This window comes from Marmota marmota, unplaced genomic scaffold (genome assembly GCF_001458135.2).
Source record: "Marmota marmota marmota unplaced genomic scaffold, marMar, whole genome shotgun sequence".
NCBI lineage: Eukaryota > Metazoa > Chordata > Mammalia > Rodentia > Sciuridae > Marmota > Marmota marmota.
In genome coordinates, this window is record NW_025999982.1 from 14,198,334 (window position 1) to 14,206,046 (window position 7,713).

Consider the following 7,713-nt stretch of genomic DNA (forward strand, 5'->3'; position numbering starts at 1 on the left):
GACTCAGAAGCAGAGAGGTAGCACAGCGAAATGGAAAATGCAATCAAATGTGGACTCACATGGCTTGTGGAAGTCATTTAACCTGTCACAGCCCACTTGATGCAAAAGTTTTCTTTCCACAATTATTTATGGAATATTTACTAGGCTCTGGGAGTGTGGCAAAGAGCATAATAGCAAAATGTCTGTGTTCATAGGGCTTGCTTTTCAGATGTGCACATAGACAATAAGGAAATAAAAAAGTATATAGACATGAGATATAATGCCAGATGGTGATAAGCTCTGTGAAAAAAATATTAATAAAGTAAGATAGGGGAAAATACAAGGTTTTCCATTTTATTTGGGTGCAGGGCAGAAGCAAATAACATTTACCTCAGGAGGTTATTTTGAGACAGCTAAAAGGTAGCAAGCGTATTTTAACATCTTACACAATGAAGCAAACATACCATAGCATTGTTATTTATTTATTTATCCATTCATTTTTTTAATGGCTGAAAGGGCATCTTCCCATAACATAAGTGATTCCAAGTTATGTCCACATCTGCTCAGTAAGGCTTACCAATGGCTGTCATTTCATTTGCTCTGGTTTCTTCCAATGCCACCCACTCAATTTTTTCTTTGTTTTTTTTTTTTTGTTGTTGTTGTTGTTGTTGTTTGTTTGTTTGTTTTCATTTCTGGGAACATGACCTTTGGAAGCAGGAACTTAATGAATATAAAAGTTCCTTAGGAGCAGTGTTATTGGATAGTACTTTATAAGGCATCCATGGGTCACATCTGTTCTCTAGCACTTGGGGCTCAGTTCAGAGATCAGGGATTGGAGGCAGGAGGAAAAGCCTGTTTATTTTGGAAAGTCCTGTCCTTCAGGTAGTAGAACCTTCTTCTTCCAGGAAGTGAGCAATTGGGCCAGTAGAATCCCCTCACCACAAAAGGCCTCACTGTGCAGCCGCTTCCTGGCCCAGAAAACACCTGCAGGTAGCAATTCTCAAACCATGTTCTGGCCTGATTCTTGGGCTCAAGGTTATGACTTCACATCTCTGAGAATTAATGTAATGGATTTTTAGAGTTTTAGAAAAGAACCAACCAACTGGGAGGCAACTGAGAGCCCTTACCAGAAGCAAAGCCCTTAGTTGTTGCTGAAATGCAAATCAATATGCATATTTCTAAGACATTTCCATCTCTTTATCATAAAGTTTGCTTGTAATCATTCTAAGGAACAAACCTACTAAGTATTGCCTCCGCATATGATCTTACAGATATACTGGTCTGGTGTATTTGTGTTCTGATATATTAGATTTACTACCAGTCATTGGCTGAAAGCTACTAGAATTTTGCCTCTATATCAAGGCAAAGCCTTACTGTGGGTTAAAGAATGTCTGAAAAAAGGGTTACAGCATTACCCATTGTGGCAAACAGCATTATAGGAAATTTCTGGATAAGAAAAAAAATTTAAATGTTTTTGGTAGTTCGGTCCACACTGGATCAGGACTGGTATGCATGACAAACAGAATATAGAACAAATGGTAGAGCATGCTTTCTGAGGCTAGGTCAGAAGAGGCATTGCAGTTTCATCTTGACCTCTTGGACTGCTCATTCTTGGGAAGGAAGCCACCTTGCTTGCCATGAGAGCGCTCAGGCAGCTTTGCAGAGAGACTTAATAGGGACACTCTCCTATAGCCAGGCATGTGAACAAATATCTTTGGGAGTGGCTCCTAAGCTTCAACCATGCCTTTCAATAACTGGAGCCTTGGGTAACATCCAACTAAGATCTGATAAGAGACCCTGAGGTACCACCCAGAAAAGCCAATCTTGAATTCCTTACTCAGAGTCATTGTGAGAGATAATAATGGCCAGTATTTTAAGCCACTAAATTTGGGGTCATTGTTATACATCAAGAGATAATTAATACAAAACATATTCTGGGGTGCCACGATTGAAAGGAAGAGACTAAACAGTTTTTGGTACCCAACAAATTTGGATCTGTTCAGACTGAATGCTATTTCATCTTGCCCAGCATCACAGCAAAGAGATTTAGAGAATCATTCCCTGTAATGGGAATTGGAGTTTGGAGTGCTCACTGAGGCCTTATTCTTTGCTCTTATGAAGCTTTTGGTAACTGTAGGGGACAACCTGCTAAGCACTGCCTCTGACTATGATCTGACAGATAGATGGACTGGGTCTGATACTATACTGACGTCTTGTGGATGATATGTCAGAATTACTATTAGTCATCGGCCACAGCTGCTAAGGGGTGTATACTAACTTCCTGGCACTCCTGGCTTGCTATGCACATGACCAGAGTGTGTTCCTGCTTCCAGGGGAAGCCAGCAAGCAAACAGACACAGGTGCTGGCAGTTGTGAGCGGAAACAACAAGCTCAAAATGGTATGGGTTGAGAGATGTGGGTGGTCTGTATGCTTCAGTTATCAATTCAAAGAGACCTCAGCCACAGGAAAAAGGCAAAGATCTAGGTATCAGAATTGTGGGCACAAAACAGTGATTGAGATACTGAACAAAATCAAAGCCCAGCCAACCAAGGAGATGTTCAAGTCAGGGCCCACTAGTAGCAAAGTCTCCTAAACTTGCTACATTTGAGCTTCCTAAATCATTCTTGCTGGGAAGAAAAATAAGGAGATTTTGAAATTGGGAATTCCACTTCTGCCCCTCAGCATTAACCACAGGCACCAGATCACTAAGCTATCTCTGTCAGGGTTGTGCCATCACTTTGCACAGTCTTGCCTAAAACAGCTCTTTGTACTACTGGGTCAAGGGACAAAGTTCTTCCCCCTAGTGAAGGGTTGTTTCTGAGGCTCCTTTTGCTTGAGCCAAACAGGACCAAAAGCACACCAGAAGATCCACCCTGTGAAACAAACCAGCATCTCAGAGTTGGGTTTAAGGAACCAATTGGTTCTTAATCACTAGCCAGTGTTTCCATGACAGTTCATACTTAAGGTCACACTAGAAAAAAAATTTTTTTTTCTCCTCTGCTTCTGTCTTCAATGTACTTTGAGGCAGGGACTTCAATAGGAAGAAGCAAGGGCAGAAAACACTTTGTCCCTTTTTCTCATACTTTTGCTTTTCTGGCTTTAACCTCCAGAGGGCGCTGATCGTCAAAAAACCCAAAACATCAAGGCCTGCAGGGCAGAAGGCCAGCTGTTCACCCTGCAGGGAGAGAAGAATCTTTGGCAGTTCTCTGTGAATAATTTATGCCGGTGAAATCTAACCACAGATCTTATTAGCACTTATAAATAAAGTATCTTCCCCCACATAATATTAGGAAACCCCCAAACCGTGGTTCAAGTTGTTCTTCATGTCTTCAGGGATGTTCCTCTCCTTCCGGCCACTAGTTCCACATCTCTCTGACTTTCTCAAGAAACTACCCTAAAACTTCCTGGTCATGTTTAGTATGTGGGTAGCATCAAAACCCAGAGAAACATGGTAGCTTAGGAGCCAGGTCAAAGATTTTTGAGAGACACCAGTCTATACTGTGATGCTTTAGGATGACAGTTTAGCTAACCAGTATTTGAGATTTAATAAAACTTCTTCCACATCCTACCTCTGCAGTTCTTTAGCTATATGACCTTGGACATGTTATACGACCACTTCTCAGCCTCACCTGTAAATGGAAATGAAAATTAATCTTACAGTATTTGGACACATAAAAATGTAGCATTGTGCCTGACACAAAATCGGTGCTTTATAAAGTTGGTTACTTCTCCACTATCCTTTTCTCTACCTTTTCAAATACCGCAGGTTGGCAAAGATTCTTGGAAGTTTTCCTGTAGAAGCCTCATCACTTATTTGAATGGAGTCTTTGTCCCCTTAAAAAAAAATTGTATGGCATCCTCCTAAACAGTAAAGAAGAGTTAAGGCCATGTGAGGCTAGAAAGCCAACAAAACCAGAGGCCCTGAGCTGTCTTCACTTTTGTATCCTGATGCCTACAGTGTTGAGGGGATTGATGGGGTAGATCAAGCTTTGGGAAAGGAGATTAGAAACTTACTTAGCAAGAAACTTTGCTATAGTGTGAAGTCCCACCACCACCACCCTCCTTTCTCAAGCGCCTGATGTGTTTCAAGGATGATTCTGAAAGTCATTTTATGCTGAATCCAGAAAGTTTAGAAACAAGTCTTGAATAAATCTACCTCACTTGTATCCCAAGAGGCTCCCACAGAGTCATTGAGCTCATAGCAGGGAATAGGCCCAGTTCTAAATCTTGAGACCACGCAATCCTTGCCCTGAGTTATCTTTCTGTCTAGCAAGGGAGACAAGCAATAACAAGCAATTGCAACATAGTATAATAAGCCCCAAGCCTTCCCAGCCAAAGACTGTAGCTGGGAGACGGGGATCTGGGCTTTGTTGACAATGCCCACTTCCTCCATCACTCACCATGTTCACATGCCAGGATGATTTGCCTGAATTGAATTTGTCTTCTGATTCCCTGTCCTTGTCCTATCATGCAACTTTTGTGCCTCAGCTTGTCTTAAGGAAGGACCAGAAACTGGGTTTCAGGTAACATGAAGATCCACCTAACCAGCACCTGAAGATCAGAAAATGTGAATAAAATTATATTTTTTTAAAGTTTTAGTAATATGATTCTAAAATTTCTGAGGCGCTCATTATAAAATTAAAGGAAATAAATCTGGTGTTTACCAATCACCCCCGTTTGACTGAAACTTTCCTGGGTTTATCATTGAAATTCCCACATCCTGGGGAATCCCTCGTGCCAGGACAAATTGGAACAGTTGGTTTTCTTAGCTCTGTTCTGTCCCACCAGCATGCCTTGAAGCAGGAATTCATAAAATCACAGTCAATCCACACGGCCCAACTTGCTTCCTGAGTATGAAAAGGATCACATGAAATATTTAATAAATGCAAGCATTGATTAAACTGTATGCAAAAAAAAACACACAAGGAATTGTGGTTTTTCATACTTGACAAAATTGGCTAGAAGATGGCTTCTAAGTTACTTAAAGTGATTGGGATTTACATTTTCCTGGGGAGTCTTAACAAAACTGCATTAATGTTAATAAGATGGGTATTTGTATAAGACAAATTCGGCTCCACATATGATTTTATTGCTTATAATATATTATATTGCATTATATTACTGTGTGGCTTGAGATAAACTTCATAATCTCTCCATAAGTTAATTTCCTTCTCTGTTAAATAATACCTACTTTGAAGTGTTGTTCTGTAAACTAAAATAAAACCATCGTAGTGTATGGAATACAATGAGTACTCAAGAAGTATTCGTGGTTATCAAAAATCAAGGAAAAATAAACTGGCATTTTGTTATCCCTGGAGGTACCAAGCAGAGATAATAATAAGGGCTAAGCATTAGCTCCTGAAAATAACTTTACATGAAATATTAGGAATACATAGAGACCTATTTGGGGTACCATTATATTTTCATATATTCCTATAGCTGAAAAGGGCCTTCAGCTGAGAGTCATCATTTTCTCCTCCACATTCACTCTTCATCTTTGTCCATCTTTCTCTAAGTCCAGTAGACTGGCCTACATGGTTTCCAATAGGCTGCCTAGCCCTCTGGATTCTAGCTGGATTTGGCCCAACCTGGCTGGTGGCATCTTTCAACCGGATAGCACAGGTCCTGTCTAGAGGGCCTGTCTGCTAATTCTGAGAAATCCTTTCCTTTGACTCCTTCAGGCATGGGAGTGGGCACAGTTGCCACATGTTATCTGCCTCAGGGTTCTGCACTATTCTTTAGGGTTTCCCAACAGTCTGACCACACATTTGTAAATCATCCCTTTGTAATTTCTCCTCAAATTATTCAACTAAATATGCCTTCCCTGTCTTGTTGGAACCTTTACAGATACAGTCATCAAGAGAGCATCTAGCTCAGTGATTTCCAAACACAGATTTTGGAACCAGTTCCTGATGGAGCATTCAGAGCCACATAGAGAGTTTTGGGAAAATACAGACTCTGAGAACCCACACCTGGAGTACTGATCGGATGGTCTTGGCAGAGCCCCAGAAATCTGTATTTCTAATAGTTTCCTTTCTAATTCTGATGCACACTGTAGCCAAACCTGAGAAGTGTTCACTGTTGAGGCTCCTATTATGGGTAGGCCCTCTTTCCTTATTGGAGTTTTTTAATTCATGCTTCACATTTCACTAGTTTTGCTTATAAACAAAACATATAATCTGTACAAATAATAAATGTGATCTTCATATGAATAGGAAGTTGAGTTTGTTTTCTTAGGCCTGCAACTTTGCCTGGAACATAGTTAGCACTCAATAAGTATTTGTTTAGTGAATATTGAATGAATAATTCATTAAGAACATTGATGGAATTTTGCAGGTCTTAGATTAGTTCAAATGTATGGCCTCAAGGAAGGTATAACTTAAGCTCAGTATTAAGATCCAAACAAACACAAGGAATTCTGGAAAAGGATGGATTCATTATCCCAGCTGAGTAAATTGCTGAATATAGGCATCATTTCAACCTAGTGGCCTTCCTGATATCATCCCTCTTGGTCCTTCACAGCCTGATACACATGGCACTAGAAAGGGCAGCCTGGGCTACAAGCCAGGAAGCTGTTGCAGCTGTCAGTCAAGGAGGTGGTGTTGTACATTGGGGTGGGAATCCCAATTCTAACTTTCCGCTGATCCACACTGGCCCACACATTCTGAGTATTCATAGTGCCATGTCTAACCCAGAGTTTTTCACATATTTTCAAATTGAGTATTCAAAATAAATTGTGTGGAAAATAAAAAGCCCACAGGGAAGTCCTTCTACTCCCTAAGTCTTTTACCCTCTCCTTTGTCCTCAGCTATCACTAATTCCCTCGGGAGCCTTTCCCTTCATTTTGTTCCTGCTTTCCTGGTCTTTTAAATGAGTTGTTAACAAAAACAATCTCTAGCTTACATCTTTTTGACAAAACACCTTAGGAAAATTTCTAGCTAGCTGACCTCTTTTCATGCCAATATTAAATTTACTTGAATAAATTTAGGTGAAAGGCATTCTAGAGTAAGAAACTTCTCTAACTCTTAAGAGGGTACTGATCATACCCTTTGTCAACAGTGTGTTTTCTAGATGACTTTATGGTTATCATTATTAAAATCAATGGTTGATTTCTTTGATATTTTATACCTTTACAGGCTAAAAAGGTATATAGAGTGGTTTCTTTCTCTTATAACTAGCCCAAATTTGATTCTTCTGCCTGCTTCTTTATAGCTTTTCTGCAAGTCTCCATTGCTTGATTATGGCTTGCTATTATCAGATGGCTTTCTTCTTAAGGCAAAGTTGCCAAATAAGAGTTCTCTGAGTAAGTGGGTCAGCCGGGGCTTTTTATTCAAGTGTGCACATCTTCCCTGAGCTATGCAGGAGTTTATCTGAGAGGAATCTTTACAATTTGAGAAATGCCATAAAACAAAAAAATTCTAGGAATGAGCAATAAGCTGCTAATTTGTCAGATGTCTTAAAAAAATTTTTTACAGATTTGAAAACATGATTAAGATAATTTTGCCATTCGGCTTAGAAAATAAGTCTGAGGAATGATTAGATCTTGTTTTTCAAATACTGGAGACTTTTTAGAGAACATGCAACACAGAGTAGGAAAAAAAAGGAGACTTAGATTGGATTAAGAAAAAAAGAATGGCTACAAAGGTTGCTTGAACTGCCCTTCTGAGGAAGTCATAGAATTGCCAGGCCTTGCAATCTCTAAAATTAGCATGACTGACTAAATTTACTTGCTA

The 7,713-nt window shown here is 39.8% G+C and overlaps 1 long non-coding RNA gene across 2 annotated transcripts in view; it reads right to left on the reverse strand.

The window, feature by feature from the left end:
- Positions 1–644: 644 nt before the first annotated feature.
- The window catches only part of LOC125617471, a 94,939-nt gene continuing 87,870 nt past the window's right edge, over positions 645–7,713 (reverse strand). For both annotated transcript variants that reach the window (XR_007348498.1, XR_007348497.1), the window contains 4 exons: positions 4,645–4,827; positions 4,381–4,531; positions 3,550–3,609; positions 645–3,155 (listed from right to left, as the gene is read on the reverse strand). This is a non-coding gene — a long non-coding RNA (uncharacterized LOC125617471). The remainder of the gene's footprint in view (positions 3,156–3,549; positions 3,610–4,380; positions 4,532–4,644; positions 4,828–7,713) is intronic.